The 26,199-nt window shown below is 36.8% G+C and overlaps 1 protein-coding gene and 1 pseudogene across 4 annotated transcripts in view; both read right to left on the bottom strand.

The window, feature by feature from the left end:
* The window catches only part of GRIA4 (glutamate ionotropic receptor AMPA type subunit 4), a 432,709-nt gene that overhangs the window by 314,332 nt on the left and 92,178 nt on the right, over positions 1-26,199 (bottom strand). The gene's annotated exons all lie outside the window — the stretch shown is intronic.
* Positions 19,870-22,018, bottom strand: LOC105067601 (60 kDa heat shock protein, mitochondrial pseudogene; annotated as a pseudogene).

Below are 26,199 nucleotides of genomic sequence, written 5' to 3'. Positions count from 1 at the left end.
TGATCTCACGACCCAATCAGCTGTAAATGATGTGTCGAAGTAGCAAGCACAGATTGCCTTCCTTGGTGGCATTCAGGTTTTAGTCCTAATGAGTTCCTGGTGCAAGCAGCTACATGCTGTGTACAGGGCTGAAGCCAGGCAATGACACGGGTGTCTTCACCAGATCATTCTCTGGTCAGTTTGGGCAATGTTCATGTCTTGTTCCTGGAACTAGTTATCCGGTCCATTCCCAGGCAATTCTGGGAAATACTTCGTACATTTTTAATGGATTAATTTTTGACTTAAGTGAGCCAGAATTAGTTTCCCTTGCTTGCTACAAAGAACACTGTTAGAAATAGCTAATATTTATTGGGTACTTATATTTTTCAGATACTGTTCTAATTACTTTATCTGTATTATCATATTTAATCCTCATTCAAATCCTATAAAGTATCAATTATCTACATGTTACAAATGAGAAAACTAAAACTCAGAGAGAGAAAAAAATTCGCCAAAGCTCACAGAACTAAATAGTAGAAATGGTAGTCACACTAACAATGATTTCTAAATTTGATCCTCTTAGTTGCACCTACAAGACATCCTCTGTATTATTTCTGTGACAACAATGTGGTCAAACACAGGGTATTATTTTTCCCAACAACATAGGAATTACATTCGATAGTCAGCTAGAGAGCGAAATCTACCTCTGTGTCATTAGTGTTCAATCCAGAGCTCAAATTTGATTGTGCTTTGGGGCCAACCTGAGCCAACATTTCCCTGAGATACTTTCTGATCAATTTCTGTCCGTTTCTCATAGTTCCACAAAAAAACTGCTACTTTGGGAAATCTAAGATACTTATTAGTTCTCTGTCCAGTGAATGGTCCAGGTTCAGGAGAAGGCAGTTGGGGTTAAGGTTACTTCCTATTAAAGTCAAGGGAAATAGAATTAGTAGAGAGGAAGAATCCTATATCCTTTCTTCCTCATAGTGTGAACAATTTTCCTTTTTAAAATTTACATACCCTAATGCTGTAATTTGTCCTTTGGAACGTCATCTTATTAGCTTACAGTAAAAGCTGACCAATCATTATTTTCCATTAGATATGTTAATATATTTAATCTTGAAAAATGTAAAATTTAAATTTTTATTTTTAAAGTGTAATGGTGTACCTCATTTTTAAGGCTATTTTTAAGGCTATTAGTTCAAAAGGTAGCTGAGGTCACTAAAGGCTCCTGGGCCATTTTAGAAAAGGGCATGGTTTAAACAATTTAAAAAGCCCATTACACACAACCACATTTAAAAACTGCGTAATTTGATTAAATTGACATTTAAATGTCAAGCACTTTTCCAGCGTTTCCTTTCTCATGATTGCTCACTGCTGAGACATTTGTGTGTAATTAAGAGGGTTTTCTCCGCCTCTTTTAAAAAAAGTCTATCTCTTCAACCTTATTCATTGACTGATTTCAGGGTCCATTTGTCTTCTTCCTGGAATTGAATCATGGGGTCATTAAAACTGACCTATTTTGTACATATATATATAATAGCTTTAATATTTAATTAAGTGAAAATCACTTGAAAGAAGAAATGTCATTTAAATAAGTTGATTTATAGAACTGACAAATTCTAAGGGTGCGATTATAATGTTAGTTTGGTGGTAATATGATTTCGTTATAAAAATACCTTAAGCAGGGAAATTTGGCTGTAAATTTTAAATTTTTAAAAATTTACCTACATTTTTACTTTATTTGTGTGTAATTCAGTGGGCATATATTAGAGTTATGCTATCTTAGTAAATATATACATACACTGCATACATATATAGATGAACTGAAATATAATTGCAAGGAAATAAAAATTAGTGATACCATTCTAACCTTTGAAATTAGAGAAGATTTAAAAAAATCAATATTGGTAAAGGCATGATGAAATGGTAGCTTGTATTTAGTACAACAAGAATTCACAGGAGAGGAGCCAAGATGGAGTAGAGAGACTCACAGCTCACCCCCTTCCACAAATACACCAAGAATTACATCTACAGACCCACTGAATCACACAGAACACCTGCTGAACTCAAGCAGAGTGTCTCTCGCTTTGAAATACAGGAGGATCCTTATAAAATCTATTAATGGAAAAAAGAAAAATAAAATCAGTGTGAGACTGGTCGTGTGGGGAGGGAGGGGCACAGGAAGAAAGGCTCCCTCATGCTGGGACACCCCTTCTCCAGCCAGGAGGTCAACTGGGACAGAAGCAGAGCTTCTGAGGCTCAGAGGAGAAAGTGGCAGCCGCTTGGCAGACAGAACACAGGGAAACTGGTACAAAGGGTCCCTGAGATTCCCAGCCCCAGACCTGAGCTGGCAGAGACAGCTGGGACTGGCTACTGGTGATCAGTGACAAGCCCGGGGAGAGGGCCAGGCCCACTGTGCAGAGGCAGCCTCAAGAGACTGGAGGGCAGTATGAGCTCTGGCTGGGGGTGTGTGCAGAACAGCACGGGACCTCCATAAAAAAGCATCACTGCTGGTGTGCGTGGCAGGGAGGGGAATAATGCAGTCATGCCATAGCCTCTGCCTCCACTTGGCTCCATTGTTGGTGTGTTCTCCTGAGAAGAGAGATGGGGCTTAGTCATAGCCATCGCTGCTGCTCAGAGGCAGAGTGAAAAGCTGAATCCATACAGAGGGGCCCAGCAGCTTCACAGGCAAGACTGAGATTTATTTATAGTCTCAGCCAGGCAAGGTGGAATTGCTCCCATGGTGTTTTATAAACCTGCACCCCTGGGATGAACAGGCAGTGAGCAGAGCTCCAGCACACAGCAGGGGAAAGTATGGGTATTTACAATAGGCTGGTGTACCATAACTTAGGCAGAGTAGGGCTGGGGTCTGAGCTAACACTGTGATGCACCATGGATTCAGGTGAGTGACTGCATGCTTGCTAAGGTGGGTTCTAGCACCTGACATTGGCAGATCTGCTGGAGGTTCCTGGGGCTCAGAACCTAGGGGACACCAGAGTGGGTGACTGACATTCCCCCAGTTAAGATGGGGACAAAGGCAGTGTCAAAAAAGAGTACTTTGTAAGCTCACATAAAAAGCCGCAGACAACACCACAGAGGGCACTTCCCAGTGGACATCGCCTGGGGAGGTATGCTCAGTGACTCTTCTTCCTAGCTCAGTGCTCCAAACCTGTCTACTACATACCACAGCTCAGAAATGGGTATAGAAGCCTCTATTCCAGCAACAGGGGAGCAGCCCAACCTCTGACAAGGCTCTGACAACCACAGAACAAAAAAGGAGGCTCTGCTCAACAACAAAAGTCAGGGCAGGCTCTGATCACCACAACACCAACCATGCCCCCAGTCAAAGGGATAACAGCCAACACACACAGAAGAAAGACGTGGCAACTATCCATACTAAAAACAGCCCTCACAACAAAACTATTAGATGCACGCAGTCTACAAAAGAATGCTCCCGCAATAAAAACAAACAAAGAAACAAAAACAGCCCTCAAGACCACAGTAGATAACTGATACTCCTAAATCCATAGAGCCAGAGAAATAGAAATAAAATGAAAAAGCAGAGGAATCACTCCCAATTAAAAGAACAAGAGAAGCCCACTGAAAGGATGAACGAGATAGACCTCAACAGTCTACTAGATCATGATGTCAAAAAAGGGATGATAAAAGCACTGAAGGAAATAAGAGGGACTATGAATAGAGACAATACTATAAAAAGGAAACAGAAACTACAAAGAAGAGCCAAATGAAAACAGAAAATTCCATGGCTGAGATAAGAGCTGAGCTAAAGGCAGTCAAAAGCAGACCAGATAATACAGAGGAACAGATAAGTGACTTAGAAGGCAGGATAACAGAAGCCACCCAATCAGAACAGCAGACAGAAAAGCAAGTAAAATCAATGAAAGCAATATAAGGAACCTATAGGATACAATATAGCATGCCAACCACTGCATAATAGGGGCCCCAGAAGGAGAATGTGAAAAGGAGATTGAAAAAGTATTGGAAGAAATCATACCAAAAAATTTCAAATAAACAACCTAATCTATCACCTAAAAGACTTAGAAAAAGAAGAACAAACAAAATGAAAAGTCAGTGGAAGGAAAGAAATAATAAAGTCAGGGAGAAAATAAATAAAATAGAGATTAAAAAATAGAAAAAAATCAATCAAACCAAGAGCTGTTTTTTTTTTTTTTTTTTTGAAAGAGTCAAGAAAATTGACAAACCTCTGGCCAGGCTCACCAAGAAAAGAAGAGACAGGACACAAACAAAATAAGAAATGAAAGTGAAGAAATTAGAACCAACACCACAGAAATACAAAAAAACATAAGAGAATACTATGAACTATATGACAGTAAACTGGACAACCTAGAAGATGTGGGAGCCCATGATTGGGTTAATAAATTGAAACAGACCCCAGCTGCTTGTGACCTTTAAGAAGAACAAACATGCTTAGTTAATAAGTTTCCTAACCTCTTTGCTAGCAGGCACCTGTGCATCTGCACTCCTGTCTCCTTGCCATAAAAAGCAGAGACAATGCCTTGCTTGCATAGGTGAAGTTTTAGCTTAGGGCTGCTTCTGCAATGGCAAAGCCATTGTGTGTCCCTTGCTATAAATGCAGGACACGGCTTGTTTATCTTAAGCATAGGTCCATAGTTCAGGGTCTACTCTGCTGGTTGCAAAGCGACAACCTATGCCGTCAGCTATAAACTCTGGGCATACTTTCTCCTGTTTAGATAGTCTATAACCCCCAAGACAAGAAACTGGCAGTCTGGTGTTCTGTTTTGTAATCAACTTCTTATATCTGAAGAATGTACCTTTTTCCCCTCTCCCCATGACTGCCTTGAAGATAAATTAAGCCTTTGTACTCATTGTGGAATTTAGGTTCTCCACTCTTTCCTGTTTTTCCTTAAGCTCCCACATTCCATGACACAATTGTTTGTGATATTCTCTTTGATTGTACATAATAAATATGGAGTGTTTGAGAGGTTCAGGGAGTTGGTCTTTGACTTCCTCTCACTCTCTTGACTTTCCAAAGAGTATTGAGTAATTAATCCCATCACAGTGGGACTTCTGCTGGAAAAAAACCCATAGACAGTATGGAAAAGTTTCTGGAAACATACAGTCCACCAAAACAGAATCAAGAAGAAATAGGTCACTTGAACAGACCAATCACTAGAAATGAAATAGAATCAGCAATAAAAAATCTCCTTGCAAACAAAAGTTCAGGACCAGATGGCTTCACTGGGGAATTCTATCAAATATACAAAGAAGAGCTCATACCAATCTTTTTCAAAAGATTGAAGAGGAGGGAACACTCCCAAACTCATTCTATGAAGCCACTACCACCCTGGTACCAAAACCAGACAAAGATACTACCAAAAATGAAAACTACAGGCCAATACCATTGAAGAACATAGATGCAAAAATCCTCAACAAAATATTAGCAAACAGAATCCAACAACAAATTGAAAAAAGATCATACACCATGATCAATTTGGATGCATCTCAGTGACACAAGGATGGTTCAACATATGTAAATGAATCAATGTGATACACCATATCAATAAAAGACATGACAAAAATCACATGATCATCTCAATAGATGCAGAAAAAGCATTTGATGAAATTCAACACCCATTTATGAAAAAACTCTAACGAAAGTGGGTGGTTATAGAGGGAACATATCTCATCATAATAAAAGCTATTTATGACAAGCCTACTGACAGAATAGTACTTAATGGTTAAAAAGTTGAAAGCCTGCCATCTAAAATCTGCAACAAGACAAGGATGCCCACTCTCACCACTTATATTCAATATAGTATTGGAAGTCCTAGCCATAGCAATTAGACAAGAAAAAGAAATTAAAGGGATCCAAATTGGAAGAGAAGAGGTAAAATTTTCATTATATGTGGATGATATGATATTGTATATAGAAAACCCTAAACATGCCACACAAAAACTAGAGCTGATAAAAGAATTTGGCAAGGTAGCAGGACACAAGATTAACATACAAAAATCAGTTGCATTTCTTTACACTAACAGTGAAATATCAGAAAAGGAAAGTACAGAAAAAAATCCCTTTTAAAATTGCATCCAAAAAAATAAAATACTTAGGAATAAATCTGACCAAGGAAGTGAAAGACCTATATGTGGAACACTATAAAACAATGACTAAGGAAATTAAAGATGACCCAAAGAAAAGGAAAGATATCCCATGCTAGTGGATTGGAAGAATTAATATTGTTATAATGGCCATACTACTGAAAGCAATGTACAGATTTAATGTGATCCCTCTCAAATTGCCCAGGACATTTTTCACAGAACTAGAACAAATAATACTAAAATTGATATAAAATCACAAAAGACCCAAATTGTGAAAGCAATACTGAAGTAAAAAAGAATGAAGCTGGAAGGATAGCCCTCCCAGACTTCAGACAATACTACAGAGCTACACTAAACAAAACAGCATGGTACTGGCACAGAAACAGACATATGGATCAATAGGACAGAATAGAGAGCCAAGAAATAAACCCACAAACTTTTGGTCCATTAATCTTTGACAAAGGAGGCAAGACCATACAATGGAGTAAAGACAGTCTCTTCATCAAATGGTGTTGGGAAAACTGGACAGTTGCATGTAAATCAATGAAGTTAGAATGCTCCCTCACACCATACACAATAAACTCAAAATGGTTTAAAGACTTAAACATAAGATGCTATATATCTCTAAGAAGAAAACGAAGGGAAACATTTTCTGACATAAATCTCAACAGTGTTCTCCTAGGGCACTCTATACAGGCAATAGAAATAAAAGCAAAAGTAAACAGATGGGATCTAATTAAACTTATAATCTTTTGCCCAGCAAAGGAAACCACAAATAAAACAAAAAGAAAATCTATTGACTAGGAGAAAAATATTTGCAAAAGATGAGATTGAGAAGGGCTTAGTTTCTAGAATATGTAAACAGCTCTTACAACTTAATAACAAAAGAAAAAAACAACCTAAAACTGGGCGGAAGACCTAAAAAAATCAATTCTCCAATGAAGACATACAAATGGCCAATAGCCACATGAAAAAATGCTCAATATTGCTGATTATCAGAGAAATGCAAATCAAAACCACAATGAGGTTATCACCTCACACCAGTCAGAATGGCCATCATTCAAAAGTCCACAAGTGATAAATACTAGAGAGACTGTAGAGAAAAGGGATTCCCTCCTACACTGTTGGTGGGAATGTAGTTTGGTTTTACACCGGAAAACAGTATGGAGATTTCTCAAAAGACTGAAAATAAACTTACCATATGCTCCAGCAATCCCACTCCTGGGCATATATCCAGAGGGAACCTCAATTCAAAAAGATACATGCACCCCAATGTTTATAGAAGCACTACTTACAATAGCTAAGACATGGAGACAACCTAAATGTCCATCTACAGATGACTGGATAAGGAAGCTGAGGTATATTTATAAAATGGAATACTACTCAGGCATTAAAAATGCCATTTGCAGCAATATAGATGGAACTAGAGTTGTCATTCTAAGTGTAGTAAGCCAGAAAGAGAGAGAAAAATGCCATATGGTATCACTTACATGTGGAATCTTAAAAAACAAACAAAAACAAAAACAGACAAATGAAGTTATTTATAAAAAAAGAAACAGATTCACAGACATAGAAAACAAACTTAAGGTTACCAGGTGGGGAAGGGGTGGGAAGGGATAAATTGAAAGTTTGAGATTTGCAGGTACTAACTAATATACATAAAATAGATAAATAATATGTTCATACTGCACAGCACAGGGAACTATATTCAATATCTTGTAGTAACTTATGGTGAAACAGATTATGAAAATGAACATATGTATATTCATGTATGACTGAAGCATTATGCTGTACACCAGAAATTGACACAACATTGTAAACTGACTGTCCTTCAATAAAAGTATGTGTATAAACACACACACACACACACACACACACACACACACACACACACACACACACACACACACACACACACAAAGAATTCACATAACCTGTAAGGAATTCAATATATACAGATCTTCCTTGAATTACAATGAGGTTACGTCCTGATAAACCCTAACTTGAAACTACTGTAAATCAAAAATACATTTAATACATCTAATGTATAAGAATATCATAGCTGAATTTATTTGACCTTAAACTTGCTCAGAATACTTACATTTGCCCACAGTTGGGCAAAATCATCTAACACAAAGCCTCTTTTATAAAGAAGTGTTGAATATCTAATGTAATTTACTGATTACTGAATGTGAAAAGCAGAATGATTGTGTGGATACAGAATAGTTGTCAGTACAATGATCGTTTCTCTTTATGAGTGGCTGAGCAGGGAGCTGGGGCCCACTGCCACTGCCCAGCATCAGGAGAGAGGATCACACCATGTATTGTTCACCTGGGAAAAGACCAAAGTTCAAAATTTCAAGTATGGTTTCTACTGAATGTGTATCTTTTTTTTTTTTTTAACCATTGTTAAGTGGAAAAATTGAACCATCTCAAGTCAAAGACCATTTGTATATGAACACCTATGAAAAGGCTTAAAAATTTTCATATCAAGTAGCTTCTGGGAAGTGGTCTTAAAAGACTAATACACAAATATGTCTAATGTCAGTAACATAGTAGATTGGAAACTGCAATTTCCCAATATTGAAAACTTTCACAGTTGAATATGCAATATGATGTCATATCAGGAGAGTAGAAGAACATGTGCCAAGTAATCAAGAAAAGTTGTCTTTGAGAGACACGAATATGAAATTTTTAATATTCTTTTACAATTTCCTGCTTATATCAAATTTATTATAATTGGCATTCATCACTTTTACAATTAGGAAAAATAAGCTTTATTGTGAATGCAGGAAGATGATGACTGGATCTTCTGCAAGAGTAAAGGGTCTTTGAGTTCAAGACCAAAGCTCTCCCAACCAATCTCTGAGGCAGTGTTTTTGGGCCATTTAAGCTCTCTGTGTCCAACACGGATGATTGGGAGGGTAAGATTTAGCCTGCTGTGGAAATAGCTGAGGGCAGAATGTTCCAGGCAAAAGGAAGACAACTATAAAGGTCAGGATTAATAACTGTACAAGTAATTTGTGCAGTTGCTTGTTTAATTAAGTTTTTCTTTTCTGTTTGGTTGTAAACCCTAATAGGGCAGAACCTTCTGTAGGGGTCAGTCTGCTGCATTTTGCACAGTGCTTTGCACCATTAATAAATATTTGTAGAATCAATGAAAGATATCCAACCATGGAATACTCCTTAATGTGTCTGTCGGAGTCCAGGTTCATAGATTATTTTTTGTAAATAACAAAACACATGTTCTTGGATATTATGCTGAGAACAGAAATTAAACTATAAGAGTGCTTCAGTCTGGTGATTTCCCCAGTTTGTGAGAATGGAGGAAAGAGGTGAGAGGGAAATGCAAATTCAGACAGAATGGAACAGGAATGGGGGAAGAGCATTCTTGGTTGTTAGGTGGTGCTCAGAAATAGAAACCACTGACAAAAGAACTGGAATTTTCCTCCTCCTTAAAACCATTCTACTTTAGTACAGATCTGTCCCTACAATGGTTATTTTTTGCAATGAACCTCAAGGGGTCCCTTAATTAGTGACAGGGAAAAAGAGAAATCTATTAGTCATTCCTACCCTTTGGGTGCAAAATTAGAACTATTTATAGCACTTTCTAAACTTACAATTTAAAAATTAAATAGCAAGACCAGATCCTAATGCCTGAAGAGATACAGCTTGTCTGTTCTACAAATCAATGTTATGTCAACTTCCTTTTAAAAAAAAAAAAAAAGACTCAAGAAGTCAATTCTTTAGATCAAAAGAGAGAAAGAGAGAGAGCAACTTTTTAAGAATAAAGGCTGCAACGCTGTTAATACCTCACATACGAAGTTCAAAGACATACCTATGATGTAGCTCGTTCACGGGTCTCTCCTCACCTTGTGTCCCCTCACTGATTCCCAGCTCCTAAGTAGGCCGCTGACTGAAATTGACAAGACTCCTGCTCCAGGAGCTCCAGCAAGCACAAATCTTTTCCATTTCAATACCCTGATGGCTCAAAGGGCTAAGCTGCCCAGGGAGCAATGGAACGGAAAGGCATCCCCTCTCAGTTCATCAGCACCCGCATTAACGTGAACTTCGGCTTCCATTTTAGTTCCTTTCAAGAGACGTTAGTCAACTAGGTAAAACAAAAAACAAAAACAAAGAACAAAACAAAACAAAAAACCCCCACTACCACCCAAAACAAAACAAAAAAAAGAGACCTCATTTAGGACCTTGAATATACATATCATTTGGTAAGAAAATAATTCTATATTAGGTGGCTGGTCTTTTTAACTCTCTGCTGTCAAATTTCTTTTAATAAATTGCTCTCTCATTGCAATAAAGAGGATGCAAATTTTCCTACAAAGCAAGTTGCCTACACATCTTAGATTTGAGAATCCCTCAAAATGACAAATATGTTATCTCTGAAGAGTCTATCAATGAATCTTTTTGAATAATGGCACTGTCATATCACAACCTGTGACATCTTCCAGAGTACCTTAAAAGGATAATGATTCTGACAGCTAATATTTGCACTGCATCCTATGTCTTAAAAGGCATGTTTGCTTGTGTTAAGTAATTGTTCCATCTGCAGTGAACTGAACGGTTTCCTCATTCTTTTCTGTGTGTGTTATCATGGTTCAGCAATAATTTTCTATTGTTAAGTATTGGTTTCCAAATTTTTGAAATCTTCATCTGCCTCAAATATCCGTCTGTCCATCCATCCAGTCAACTAACCAAACTTGTTGACATTTGCTTTATGCAAAGCATCACGACAACTGAGGTGGAAGAGAGGTTGTGCTCATGTTTGGTGCTGCTGCCTGGAGTCCCACATAGGTATCAGTCATCTGTGAATTGTACCAGAGAACCAATCATGCACTTTAAATAATTACACCAGTGAAAGATTGACTTTCAGTCAGTGCTTCACGTGTATTCTATATACTTGTGTGATAACAATGAATTTTGTACCCTGCTTTCACAGGTAGCATGGCCCTTAAAAATTTAAGATTGTATGTATTTTGTTTACATACAGGGTGCATATTGGAGGTGAACCATAGTACATAACTTTGATTTTGATTTCAGTACACAGTTAAACAATGATCCATTTTTTTAAGGAGAAAAATGCCTGAACTTGAGTATCTTAGTCAGTTTGACTCCGTTTTGCACCTCCTCTTTGCTGTTGGCCTTAGGGAGATAGCTTCAACTATGGAAAATATATTATCATTGACATTTGAATTTCTCTCACCCAGCATGACAATTCCTCCTTTCCAAGGAAAGAAACTAATTTGTAAGGATGTCTTTTTAGGAACTCAGAAACATGTCATTGGATTAGAAAGACTGTCTTAGGTAGAATCTTTCCTTGGGCTAAAAATGAAATTTAGCTTTATTTCACATTCTCCAAAAGTTCAAAATTAAGAGTTCTGTAAGAAGGTAACTGCTACAGCAGCTCAGGTAAGAGCAGAATTCCTACTTAAATTTTTTTCTTTTTACCTTTTTTTTTTAAAGTAAATATGCTCTCTTCATAGTCACATAGAAAAGTTACCTGTCATGGAACTTGTCATGATCTGGCATGGAATAATTAATTTTAAAAAGATGGCTTAGAGGACAGGACACATTTGGATTGGCATTTCAGGAATTCTCAGCTCCAAGCTTCCTTTGGTAGTGACTCAGCCCATGGGGCTAAAGATAATGTCAACCTCATTTTCAAAGTCAGAGGAAAAATATTTATTTATCTTGAATATTCCACAGATTAATGAGTAAATTATCATGGAAGATTTTGTTAAAATAAACATCTATATAAACTGAATGGTAAGGGTTACAGAGAGGAGGGAGAGGCAAAGACTCAGTTTCTTATTTTATGAATTAGAGCAGCTGCCTGTCCAGTGGTAAAAAGTGAGAACAATTTGCTCTTCTGAAAGTAGGGTGGCCAGGTAATTTACATTATAATGTAGCATCCTCTCTAGCTCCGTACTGAGTTGCAGTCCATTTGGATGTGAATTTTTTTCAGTAATGTCCTATTTTTACATAATTTTGTCCTCCGCTATAGACAGGTGATTTCTGCTGAGCTATGAAACCTCGTAACACATGTCTGGAGAAAGTGGTGTTGATGTTAAACACAAGTATTGTGCCCCAGGGGATTGTTCTGGGGCACACTGATGTGCTGGCAATAACACACAGCCAGCACGCACATCCAGACAGTGAGCATGTACATCCATACAGTGAGCATGTACAGTACAGTGGTCTTTGGGAAACTGTCCACCAATCCTTTTCTAACCAGAGTCACTATACATCACGTTCTGTTACAGCATAGCTATTTGAGGTTTTCAGCGACTGCAATAAATTTTAATTTAAGAAACTAAGTTTTCCATTCTGTTTCAACCCACTCTATAATCATTTAAAATTATTGAAATTAAGGAAGTTGAGACTCTAGTGATAAAACCTCTGAAAGTTGTTTGAAATGCATACATTCTCAAATGGACTGTAGAAGGAAGTTATTTTGCTTTTTTATGTAAATAGGAGTTTATTGTCTTTCTTCTATGCTTTCAATGAAATCTACATTTAATCACAGCTGAAAAATGTTCCCTAGTGTGTCCTGTCAATCTAGGATTTTTAATAGATTCTGAAACCTCTGAGTTTATAGCTAAGGTTTTTGCATATGTGGAAAAAAAGATGGTTGCAATGGATAAGAAATCTACAGAGAAATTACAGACATTATCTAAGAGAACAATTACGCTTTTTACTATGCCCAAGACTATTTCTATTTTAAAATTAATTTGTTGTTTTTAATATTTGTGGCAGAGTCCACCAGCATCCCTTCCCCTCTTCCTGGCACTTATTTCCACTGCATTTCTGGGTCTCACTTGCAATTCCTGGTGACTGAGTGAGGAGGTCTTTCGTAATGAAAACTGAGTAGAAGTGACATGAGCCACTGTGACACATTTCACCTCTCATGTGTACTTCATTCTTTTTTCCTGCTAGCTGAAGGCAGATGACAGGGATGACTTTATAGGGTGCCAGTACCACAAGATCGAAGGATCCTGGGTCCCCAGAGACCAAGTGGAGGAAAGCCTTTCCCCTGCTGACTTGAAGGCAAATGACAGAATTACGACTTCTCTTTTACTGATCTTGAAATGTGTGGTCTTTTTGCTACTGCAGCTTAGCTTGTTCTAGCCAGAACAGAACTATACTGAATCCTTTACACCTGTCTAATATCCAAATATACTCTGTACTCTCAGACCTGGCCCAGAACCAGAATCTTGTGTACAGCCTTCCTTGATGCTTTTATCTTGATGTAAATAATCTCCTTCCGATCAGATGTCGTGTACTGGTAAACTGAACAGTAATGAGAGAGAAATGTCTACCTGTAGGCTTCTTGGCCATCAAAACGAAAAGGAAAACATGGACAGCTCCATATTCTTACTTCCGGTGGGGACAAAACATACCAGTTCATGGATGGAAAGAAAAAATTTTTCTAGTATTAAATTCTAAAATGCGTTTCAAACATGGAACTTCACATAGGGAAGATGGCAATATAGTAGAAAATGTCCTCAACAAGATGCCTACAACGAATGCAATTAATAGATGCAGCAGTATGGGAAATTGCAACATCTTTTGATTATAACCATTGCCATGGTTGGCAGCTCTGCAGGGCGCCAAGCCAACAGGTAGTAAATAAGTAATTGCTGTTTTTTGGCTGCCATCCAAAGATTAGACTTACACTTATTTGACAATTGCAGTAACTTTGAGCCTCAATTACATGTTTATTTGTCCTTCAGAATTTAAAATATTGCACAATTAATTTTTGTAATTCTTAGTTTAAAAAATTACTAAAATAAGATTGAGATTATCAATCCAAAGAAAAAAGCAAGAAATCATTAATTTAGTTTATCAAATGTGGCTTCAAATAATGCTTCTATAAATTTAAATTTGGAAGTTAAGACATCGTTTCTACAACTCTCACATGTAAGAAGCTCAACAAATATTTTGTAAAGACTAAATCTTGTAGATTCTGTCTCAAGGCCTTTCTAAGTTTAGTGATTTCTCTAGCATCATCGTGTCAAACAAAATTAGCTTAGTACAGCTGTGCTCACTGGCGTACCGTACGAGTTCCAAAGCCTGCCAGTGCACATGTTTAATTCCCTGCAGCTGTACCTACTACCCACCAGTCCTCTGGGTCAGTTGCTAGTAACTTTTAAATTGTCCTTTTGTTACTTTAATCGCCTCGAGCTACTTTAAATTTCCATTCTAGTTCTCTCTGTGCATGTTTAAAATATTTATGCTTTTAATTAGCATATATTAATTCATAATCCCTGAACTATTTTCCCTGAGTAATTTAACAACAAACCTAACTTAAAAAGCTCCTTGTACAAGGTAGAATAACAGGTAGTTGAAAATTTATTGAAAGCTTCTACCCGACACAGATCATCCAGGAAAGAGCAAACATTTGCAATTAAAATCATAATGTATAATGCATGATGGTGTTTTTGTAAATTAAGTATGGATTTTATTTATTAAAGCATTAGAGAAAAATTTGAAAAAAGGATCCTATAATCCTATCATTTTAACAAGTAATTTCATTTTTTAGAGTTCCTTTGAGTATGTGTCCATAGGTACATAATTAAAGGCATTCAGAATGTTTTTTCTATACTATATTGCAGGAGCAACTCGTTACTTAGTACAAGAGTTTTGCTCAGATTTCTGAAGATAAACACTCATTTTTATATCTCCACCATGAAATTAAACATCTCATCATACATGAAAATAGAGTAATATTTACCTTTCTAAAAGGTATTTAAGTTTAATATATGGTTTCTGTTTATAAAATCATTTTTTCAGGGCCTTTTTTCTTCAGTGCCTTTTTTTTTTAACACTATGTTCACATTTTTGGAGCATTCACTAGTTGTGAGGAATAGCCTGAGGCCAAATGTACTTTTAAATCTGGACTGCAATGATTTATTCATAGATAATTCACTTAAAGCTTTTTCAATGTTAAAAAAAAACACCTACACGAAAAGAATTCACTGAGTATGGTAAAGGGGACAAGTAATACGATTTTTGAATTATGCACAAAAACAGGATTGGCTGAAGTATTGGAATGCTCTTTTTTGAGAAGCTAATATGAATTGACTTTGTAATCTTCACGCATGTGGAGAGAATTTTTGCATTATTTATGCCTTTTCCACTTCTATGGTATTTTCTCACTCCAAATAATATAAATATTAGTAAACTAAAGGGTTTACATAGCATGAATAAGAATATGGTTATAGACCTTTTCAGTTCCCTTTAGTTTATCTTCATTATCTGAAGGTTTTACTTTTTCTATCTAGATATTCTAGATATAACTCTTTTGGACAGTTTAGATACATGAATTAGAGACACCAGTTCTTTACCATAAGGGAAAAATCCACCCTATTTTTCAATGTCCTATTACAAAACGTTGGCCACAGAGATGCATAGACCAAAATAAGTATTCATTCAGTAAGACTGGCTTTCTTGATAAGTAAGAGTAAATTGAAATCATTTTTCTAATTACTTATAATAACAATTCTTAAATCTATATAATTATATGTAATCTCTAACGTACATGTATATTAAAGCTAAATCTTCAGGGTAAGGGAAAGAAACATTGACACTTATTTCCTGCCAACTATTCTCACAACTTTTTACATTTAATTCCCAGAACTTTTCAAAATAAGTGTTGTGGGACCCCCATTTTAAGAGAGTGACACTGCAGTTTAGAGAGGTTTTAACTCATCCAACATTACAGCTTTGGTGCATTGCTGAGCCAGAATAGAATTGAGCCTCAACGCCTATCTGGTTCCAAACCCTTAAGGACAGATGCCACATCGTAAAGAGGTTATTGCGACAAAATTCCCTTTAATGTCTGGGACATGGAAAACAATCAACATTTATTTCATGAAATAATCTCTCTTCCTTATTTCACCATCCCTGTAATTTCTTCTTAAAAACCCTCTCATAGAAATGGTGCTCCGAGTTAAAGACGAGTGTTTTACTTTCAAAGAGTGGCTGTTACTTTGTCCATTTTCAGGTTATTTCCCCAAAGGGAGGATGTAGATGGAATCCATATAAATTAAGTTCTATATAATGAGCAAAAGTTTGTACAACCAAAACACAAGTATGCTGTAACACATGAAGGAATGATTTTTCTTTCTCTTCATAATTTTGTTTTTGGAATGTAGCTTTGAACCAAATTAAGTAAACACATTTGAGTTACACAGGTGATTTATCGTGTATACATTTATAATAATCTTTCTGCTTTAGCAATTACTCACTATATTGATAGTTATAATCTTCAAATAAATAGATTAATTTGTGTTTGCTTAATAACATGGCCAAGAAAAATCATGTATTACAAATAATTCTGAGATCTCAGTACTGATTACTTAGTTTTTGTTTCCTTAAAAATAATAGTAAAGTGAAAGTACATACAACCCATTCTTGTGTTTACTATCAGCTAAACTTAATCAATTAATTTGCTTTTTAAAACAAATCTACATATACTGGGTATAGTACTCAGTATTGCAACCATTTCAATTAATTCTCCATGAATACCGTGGAGTGAGTCCTTTACTCCATTCTGTGCAATAAGAAAATGAGACACGTTTGTCCCCATAGTCAAGGTAACCAGGTCTAGCTGGCCCAAGTGCGATGCTTCCGCCAAACAATTCAGTGTAGTACAGCAGAAGTACCCATGAATGTTTCATATGTGCCTAAAATAAAAAGTAATCGAATTAAAGATAGTAAGTTTAATTTTAATTATCCATACATTATAATTAAATGCAAACTTTGCTAAATAAGATGGAGACGGACCTCTTCATAATTTAGCTCACTATTTCACGGACTAAAACCTTCAAGAGTCAGACTTTAGCAAGAAACATTGGAACTGTAATAAAACTCTATTTCTGTTTTATCTTTTGAAATGGTGTATCTTTGCCATGACTGTGTCCATTTGTATTATAAAAAAAAAGGGGTAAAAACTGTGACTATGAAAGATTTCTCACAAACTAATGAAATACTTTTTGATTTAAATCATATAATCTAATCATTTATAATTAATTGTGATTTAGTCATTTGTAATTTTTTTTCAAAATTTCAAAATGTTCCTCTTGGAGAATTTTCACCTTGTATCACATCCCTTTTACAATGTTTCACATAGAAAATTTTCTGAGGTGCTGGACAAGGGGTCAGGGATTTTTCCACAATACCATGAAACCACAACTCATTTTAGAGGTCTTCCATGACATAACTGAGGCCATGACTACTTTTCACAGATCATTAAAGTTAAAAAGAATAAGGCAATGAAGTAGAAAAAGGTTCTTATTTTTTAATACAAAGAATAAACCCACGTGAACAGTGGCCCAGGTCTTACGAAGACAAGTGTTTCAAGGTAAGCCGGCCTGCCTGTGTGAAACTTGTCAGTCAAAAACTAGCTTCCCCACGGATTCAGTTTGATAAATACAATGAAATAGACACCATCCGTATGGATTTTCTACCACTGTTAACAAACTGACAGTCTCTCCCAGTTGGTGGATAATTCCCACTAAGACTTCATCTTCTCCAATGTACCCTAGTCAATAAATGGCAAGATTATCCACCAATTGTGAGCCCATACATAAATCTGGCTTCTTTAAACCTTCTTCTGCTCTCTCTATAACACACTACTTCAAATCCTGTCTTCAACATCCCCTTCTCTCTGTCTCCAGTCTTTACATCTTAACCCAAACCACCATCATTAGTTATCCTTGTTTTCCTCCCTCTCATTCCTCCTTCTCTATGTTCCTCCGATCTCTCTTTCCCTTTCTCTCCCCTCTCCCTACCCTTACGTCCATCCATCTTTCTCTTCTAGAATAGTTCCTAATTTGGGAATCTGATATTTTCACATGTGGCAGAAATACCACAGAAGTGATGCTGTGCCCTTCTCAGTGTGGAATGTCACCATGTTACTATATCTTATCTCCAGTGACGTTCAAGTACTTGGTTAAGATAGTGTTTTCCAAGTGTCTCCACTGTCAAGTTACAAGCTTTTCTTTAACAGTTAAGAAGTATTTTTTGTGAAGAAATACCTTGAGACTATTAACATCCTGTTTCTCATCATAATTTCACCCATTAATTCTAGCTTCCATCAGTAATTCTTTCCTGCAATAATTGTTATTGTACTGTTTGCCTCATGGTGATTTTTTGCTTCCGTTCTTCCTTCTACATTATTCACTGAAATGGTACTGTAAGGGAAAGCTGTCTCTTCCTGCACATTTAACTATTTATTCATTTATTCACTTAGTATCATTCGGGATTCTTGGATATTTATTTTATCCTATGATTACCATGCATTATGACCATTGTTGTTATTATTTTTTTACTCACAATATCCCAGGCTTGGCCTTTGGTAGGTAGCTTCTTCAAGTTGGTTCCTGAATTCTTTCCACATGCCTCTCCCAATCATTTTATAAACGCTCCCTTAATTCTTGACACCACAAGATGATCCTATCTCATACAAAAATTTCTTAATCCTGCGATAAGCCATCTTTCTGTTTTTAATTTTTTTTTGGTGGGGGAGGTAACTAGGTTTATTTGTTTTTTAATGGAGGCACTGGAGATTGAACCCAGGTCCCTGTTCATGCTAAGCATGTGCTCTACCACTGAGCTATACCCTCCCCCAAGCCATTTTTCTGTAAAGCTTTGCCTTCTTTCTTGTAGAATGGTATTCAGAAATTAAGATTTGGGTGCCAGATGTGTTCATTGCTACTGGGAGGTTCTTACTTCTAGGCCCTCTCAGTGGACAGAGCTAGGAAATGCATAGACACACATGTATACAGACACTCATACACACATATATATTTGTACTTATCTCTCTCTATAAAACTCTGTATATATTAAAAATCATGAGTTCACACCTCTGATTTTAATTCAACATCAGAGGGCTCATTCTGCCTTTCTCCTTTCCTTATCTGCAAGCTGGCTCTTATATTCACACATATTTATTATTTGCTCAATTCTAGTATACAAGTAAAGTATTTCAGAATTTCTAGTCAACACATTCATAAAAAACAAATTGATGAACTACAGTACAATACTTGTGTGTAGTATATATTCGTGTATTGTATACAATCAAAATATTGTTTCCCCAAATTAAAGCTAATTCGTTTTTTCTCTATCCCTCTTCAAGTATGGTTATGTCATTTATTTGTAACATACTTCAGTGTTTTTGTATTATTGTTAATTTTTATTTCCATTTTGGGCTCCCCATACATCTTGGCTGTTACTATTTGTTTATGTTTTGGGGTACATCTTAAAAGGCAGTGCTACATAGAAAAGTATTACTTAGAGAAGTATCATTCCTTTCACATTCTTTCATTTCCATTCCTACCCACCTTATACTGGTAACCAGCCTTATCAGTTTCTGTCTTATCTTTCTGATTCTCTTTTGAAGAGATTAGTGGATAAATCTTTTCTTCATTCTCCATTTTTTCTAACATAAAGGATAGCACACTATAGATTCTCTTTCACATGTACTTTTCATGATTGTACAAATGATTTTTTATTTACAAATACAAAATAAATTACCTATAAGCATGGACAATGACAGGGATAAATCATTATGTATTGTCAACTGAAACTAGTAATTGATGATTATAGTGAACTTCTTAAGTATCACTTGGCCTTTTCTTTGGTCGTTTTCTTCAGCTGACTTCCCTGAAATTATTGGTAAGAAACGTTGCCTCAAGCAGCCTGTCATATAGCTTAGTAATGGTGAAGCACCATCCTATGAATTAGAACCTACCAACCCCTATCCTACCCATTCCATCGATTTCCAGGATGCTTCTCTCCTTCAGCCTCCAATAAGGCAGTTCTTACAGTCTGAGCTGGGTGAATACTTCCTTTCTCCACCATATTCACGAAATCTCCAAGCACAGCATCATAGCCATCTTCCGAGGAACTTAGCTAATTTTCTCAACTATCGATAATCTTTCAACATCTACGTTCTTAGCAACGATCAGTACAAGAATTTTGAGTGTTCATTTAATAATTTCTACATCAGTTTTGAAAAAAATCTTCATTAGTTGGAATTAGTGAGTCTAAGGCATGAAATACCCTGAAGCAGAATACAACCCCCTCCGCGAACACTTTCTTAAACAGCAACTCATGGAATATAATGGGCATGTGTAAACTTCTTCTTATTGACCTCACCATCACTTGACTCATCAACCTTCAGCACAGCTATTCTACTGAAAGTTTTGCCAGAAGTCCACCCAATTTTTCCTTTTCACATTCTCTAATTATGTTATCTAACTGCTCATTGATTTCTTGAACATGATTTTCAATTTGAACCTGTTACCTTTTTCTTTTAAGAGCAGAGCTTCATCTGTGGTCTCAGTGATCTCTCCAACTTTTCCTAAGTGATAAGGCTGCATATCATTGAGATTTAGGGTCAATCTGTCTTCTCTGAACACTGAACCACCAGTAGCAATAGCCATGTCTTTAAGCAGGTTTTCCTATTGTCACCAAAACCTAGAGCTTTGACTGCTACACTCTGAAGACCAACTTTTAGCCTATTCAAAAGGAGTGTATGGTTCCAACCAAATGACATTCTGGAAAAAGCACAGCTATAGAAACAATAAAAAGATTGTGGTTCCAGGCATTTGGGAAGAGGGAGGGAGAGAGGGATGAATAGATGGAGCACAAGGGATTTTTAGGGCGATGAAATTATTCTGTATGGTACTATAGTGGTGGCTATGTGTCATTATGCATTTGTCAAAACCCACAGAATGTACAACATCAAGAGTGAGCCCTGATGTAAACTATGGACTTTGGTTGATAATAATGTGCCCATGTTGGTTCATCAGTTGTACCAAATATGCCACACAGATGAGGGATGCTGTGGGTGGGGAAGTATATACTTGTGGGTGGGGAGGGCTATGTGTGAACTCTATTTTCGGCTCAATTCTGCTGTAAACCTGAAACTGCTCTATTTTATCTTTAAAAAAAAGATAAAATAACTCATTGAAATGTGCAGCTTAAAAAAAAAAGAGTGCATTTAGAGCTTCTCCATTAACATCTTTAGCAGTTATCATTAAGGGCTACAATGAGCACTGACAATTTCAAGGGCAAGTGTAATGGTCTAGACACTTTCCTTTCGCTCAGTTGAATACAGGTATACTGAAATTCACATTTCTGACCTTTCGATGTATACAAACTATGAAGAAATATACACTTAAACACACTTCAACTTAATAATTGAATACTTTCTAATTCATCATTCAGTGTTTTTCCATTCTTTAATATTTTTACACCCTTTACTCCAATCTTTTCTCATTGCATCAGAAATGATACTGCCAATTTCTTTGCAGAAACAGCAATTTCTTCAGGCATTGATGCAGGTTTAGGTGACTTCTTGAGTTCAGCAATTATGGCATCTACTGCTAACATGACCCTAACCCCCATTTCCCCTGGATTAGCACCTTTGCTAATCTTCTCTAAGCCATCTTTGGTAATAGAGCATACCAGGACGGCAGCAGTGGTGGCAGGTCTACAGCCTTTTCATTTGTGTTATTGGTAATATTTTTTAACACGTATAGCTCCAATATTTTTCTATTTATCCTGTAAGTCAATTGACTTTGCAATGGTCACACCATCTTTTGTTATTTTGGCACTTTTCAATCACTGTCCTTCCCTTTAGCCCCCTAGTAATGACTCTAGCATCAACTAAAAGACCTACTACATCTTGAAGCATCAAGGCTTGGACATCTGCACCAAATTTTACATCTTTGGCACAAGCCCAAGTCAGATAAGGACCCAGTGCCCTGGACACTGGCCTTATTCTGGTGAAAGATTGCAGGTTATCCAAGCATTTGCCTAAGGAGGTGGTGGGGCATGCACCTGGTGAAGTAAGGGACAAACTGCATGGCACACACAGCAAAGCTCCCATGTCCCCTCTCTCCATTGCTCCCACTGCACCTTGGTACTGTCTGTGCAGCAGCTTCCATCCCCTTGGCCCAGGCCTGGCAATCTGCACGCACCATGCTTTTTGTTTTTTTTAACTTAACAATATAGTTTGGAAATTACTCCATATTAGTTCATAGCAGTCTTCTTCAGTCTTTTTCACAGTTTCTTAGTACTCTAGTGTTTGGATGTACCATACTTTATTCAACCACTCTTCTGTGTATGGGCATCTAGGTTGCTTTCAATAGTTTGCACTTCAAACAATACTGTAGTGAAGAACCTTGTGCATATGTATTGTTGGAGGTGTGTCTTCAAGGTAGATTCATAGAAGTGGGGTTGCTGGATCAAAAGATAAGTACATATACAGTTTTGTTACATATCCTTAAATTCTCCGTCAGAAGTGTTGTGCCAGTTTGCATGCTCACTGACAATATATGAGTCCCCGTTTTCCCACCATAAGGATGTGTTGTCATACTTTAAAATTTTTGCCTGGCTGGTAGGTGAGAAATAGCATTTTTTTTCATTTGTATTTGTCTAAATGTGCCTGAACTTTAAGTATTGCTTTATATTTTTGAAATCTATCATTTTAGTGGCAATATAAATTTCATTCCAATGATGTCTCCAATCTATTTAACAATTCAATGTTTAATTGTTTAAGATGTCTTTTTTTTTAAATGATTTACTGCAAATACCCTGGCCTGCCATACTTAGCTCCCCATGCAATCGTGTTGTGATGTCTTTGCATAAAACTTTTTAATTATTTAATTTTTGAATTATTCCTTTGGAATAAATGATACGTAATTGCATTATGAATTACAAGGTAGAATAAAACCATTTGTTTTAATATGAAACTGTTCTCCAAAAGAACAATAAGGAGTCACTCTTTAATTGGTTATTTATTCTTAAGTCTCCCTGTTCTGTTGCATCTTCACACTCGTAGTTTGATTGTCTTTATTTTAAGTACATGATTAGATGTGAAAAAGCATCCCTGCCTAGGTTGGTTGTGGCTTTCTAGGTAGTTGACACTGGGTAAGTAATTTATCCTCATTGTTCCTCAGCTCCCTTGCCTTTAAATAGGGATATTACCCATGCTTTATAGGATTAAATGCACTCATATGTGAAAAATGCTTAGAACAATGCCTGGCACACATCAAATACTATTTGTAAGAGTGACATTAACATCACGGTGGCATAAAACGTTTCTCCTTTTTGTCCCCTTTTAGAACAAAGATTAGACACCCATCCCTGAACAAAAGCACCTTTCTGGGAGTTGTGGGATCCAACATCACATGACAAGGGACCTAGGAGAAGTCTTCCCACTTGTGCTTCCAAAATAGGCAGACTGACCTCTATACAGGCTGTGGAACTAACAGAGCAGCAAGCCTGCCTCCAACCCTGTTGCCAGAGTCAGGAGAAAATCTGCAGAGTGCTGACCTGGGAAAATGCCCGCAAGTGAGAGAGAAACTGCAGACATCTAGCCTTTTGAGGGGAGATTCTAGGACACCACTGGAGGAAAACACTGTGAGTTAGAATTCAGTGGAGATAAGAAGAGCTTTACCAGCGTTGTCCCCACTCCCAACCCCCCCCCCATCCCACACAATACTGCATGGAGCTGAACTGTCAGGCAGTGGCCACCTTTCTTGCAGGGAAAAAGGAGAGCAGGAAACCCATTTCTGCCCAGCAGCGTCTAGAGTACTGAGGCAAGACCTCCATGACTGGGAGGAGGAAGAAGATCAAGAAAGAGGCAGATAACAGCATCGAAGTACATTAAAGGGGTTACTTCAGCAGGCTTCTGGGAGTAACTCACCTGAGGATCTCCCTACTACATCACTCTGCAGGCGCCCTCGATGCACCAAGTGCTAAACACACACCTCCTGCCACACTGAGACAGCTCCTTGTATATGTTCACAGGTGTAGAGGGAAGAGGGAGCTCCAGGAGACAGGAGGTACACTCAGAAAACAGGCCACGGTCTGTGGACAAGGGAGAATCCACAAACTTGGACTGTAGTGCCACCTTCTGAAAAACAAGAGAGGTTTCCAGTAGCAGCCTGGTGAGTTGTAAGAACCAGGGAAGGCATAAAGGCTTAAGGATTCTGCCGCAAGAGGGAGCAAGATGAGTGGAATGTACCTATACAAAGGCAGAGCAAACCCCAGTTTTTTGTTTTTTTTTTGTCTTATTGGAAAAGATACAGCACCAATGAACAGAATAAACCATCTTAAGGCAACTAGCAGAGGTTTAAGGATCTGCTACATCAAATGTGAAAGTAGCAATGTAAAATGAAGGAAACATGCTATCATCAAAAGACAAAACCATTTCTCCAATAACTGAGGTCAAAGTCATGGTCCTTCATGACCTAATTGATAAAGAACTCGAAATAACTGTCTTTGAAGACACAACAAGCCACAAGAAAACTCAAAAGACATGAAATCATGAAAAAAAAAGATGACCAAAATAAGAGCTATATCTGTCATATAAAAGAACTAAATAGACATTCTGGAGCTGAAAAAAATTCAACGAATGAAATAAAAATGCAATAGAGAGCATCTGCATTAGAGGAGAGCAAATGGAAGACATAATAAATGAGTTAGAGGACACAGATTTTGAAATAACCCATTTTGCAGAGAACAAAGAAAAAAACAATGAAAAAAACAAAGAAAAGCTATGTGATCTATGGGATTCCATTAAAAAAACAAAAAAACAAAAAACAAATAGAATAATCATGGTCCAGAAGAAGAAGACAGGAAAGGGGAGAGAACGTTTATTTAAAGAAATAATAGTTGAGAACTTTTCAAACCTGGGAGACAATTGGACATCCAAGTTCATGAACCTGATAGATAACCCTATTATCTCAATGCAAAAAGAACTTCTCCAAGACACATTGTAATGAAACTGTCCGAAATCAAAGACAAAGAGAGGATTCTAAAAGCTTCCGGGGATTAAGATTGTAATCTTCAAAGGAATTTCCGTTAGGCTATCAGCATCAATGTATAAATGTATCAGTATCATGTATAAAATCAACATAGAGAAATTAGTTGCCCTGACAATTAAACACTAACACTAACAACTATACATATACAATAAGACAGCTAGAAAGTAAATAAAGAGAACTATCACATTCATAGTAGCATCAAAAAAACAATAAAATACTTCAGGATGAATTTAACCAAGGAAGGTAAGGCTTTGTGAATGAATGAAAACTACAAGACTTTGATGAAAGAAACTGAAGAAGACACAAATAAATGGAAAGATGGCTGTGTTTATGGATCAGAAGGATTAATATTGTTAAAATATCCATACTACCCAAAGCCATCCATAGATTCAATGCAACCTCTATCTAAATTCCAGAGGTATTTTTCACAGAAATAGAAAAAAAACTATCCTAAAACTTGTATGTATTCATAAAAGACTCCAAATAGCCAAAGCAACCATGAAAAGGGAGAACAAAGCTCAAGACATCACCTTTTCTGATTTCATGCAATACTGTACAGCTATAGTAATTAATTAAAAGAGAATGGTACGGCCATAAATATAGACACATAGACCAATGGAACAGAATCAAGAGTGCAGAAATAAACTCCCACATTTATAGTCAACCAATATTTGATGAAGGAGCCAAGAACATTCAATGGGGGAAAGAATAGTCTCTCCAACAAACGGTGCTGTAAAAACTTGATAACCACATGAAGAGAAATGAAATTGTACCCCTATTTCACACCACTCTGAAAAGTTTACTCAAAGTGGATCAAAGACTTAAACATAAGAGCTGATACTGTAAAACTTCCAGAAGAAAACAACTCCTTGATGTTAATCTTGGCAATGATTTTTTTTTTAGATAAAACACAGAAAACACAAAAATAAAAATCAACAAGTGGGACTACATCAAACTAAAAAGCTTCTGCACAGCAAAAGAAACAATCAACAAAATGAAAAACAACCTACGGAATGGGAGAATATATTTGCAAATCATATTGGGTACGGGGTTAATATCCAAAATATACAAAGAATTCATGTAACTCAATAATTAAAAAAACAAAAAATACGTTTAAAAAATAAGCAGAGAAAATAGACTTCTTTTTTCCCCCAAAAGAGACATCCCGACAGCCAACAGTTACATGAGAAGATGTTAAACGTCACTAATCATCAGGGAAATACAAATTAAAGCGACACCTGTTCAAATGGCT

This window comes from Camelus bactrianus, chromosome 10 (genome assembly GCF_048773025.1).
Source record: "Camelus bactrianus isolate YW-2024 breed Bactrian camel chromosome 10, ASM4877302v1, whole genome shotgun sequence".
NCBI classification, from domain to species: Eukaryota; Metazoa; Chordata; class Mammalia; order Artiodactyla; family Camelidae; genus Camelus; species Camelus bactrianus.
This window is presented reverse-complemented; position numbering and strand designations above follow the sequence as displayed.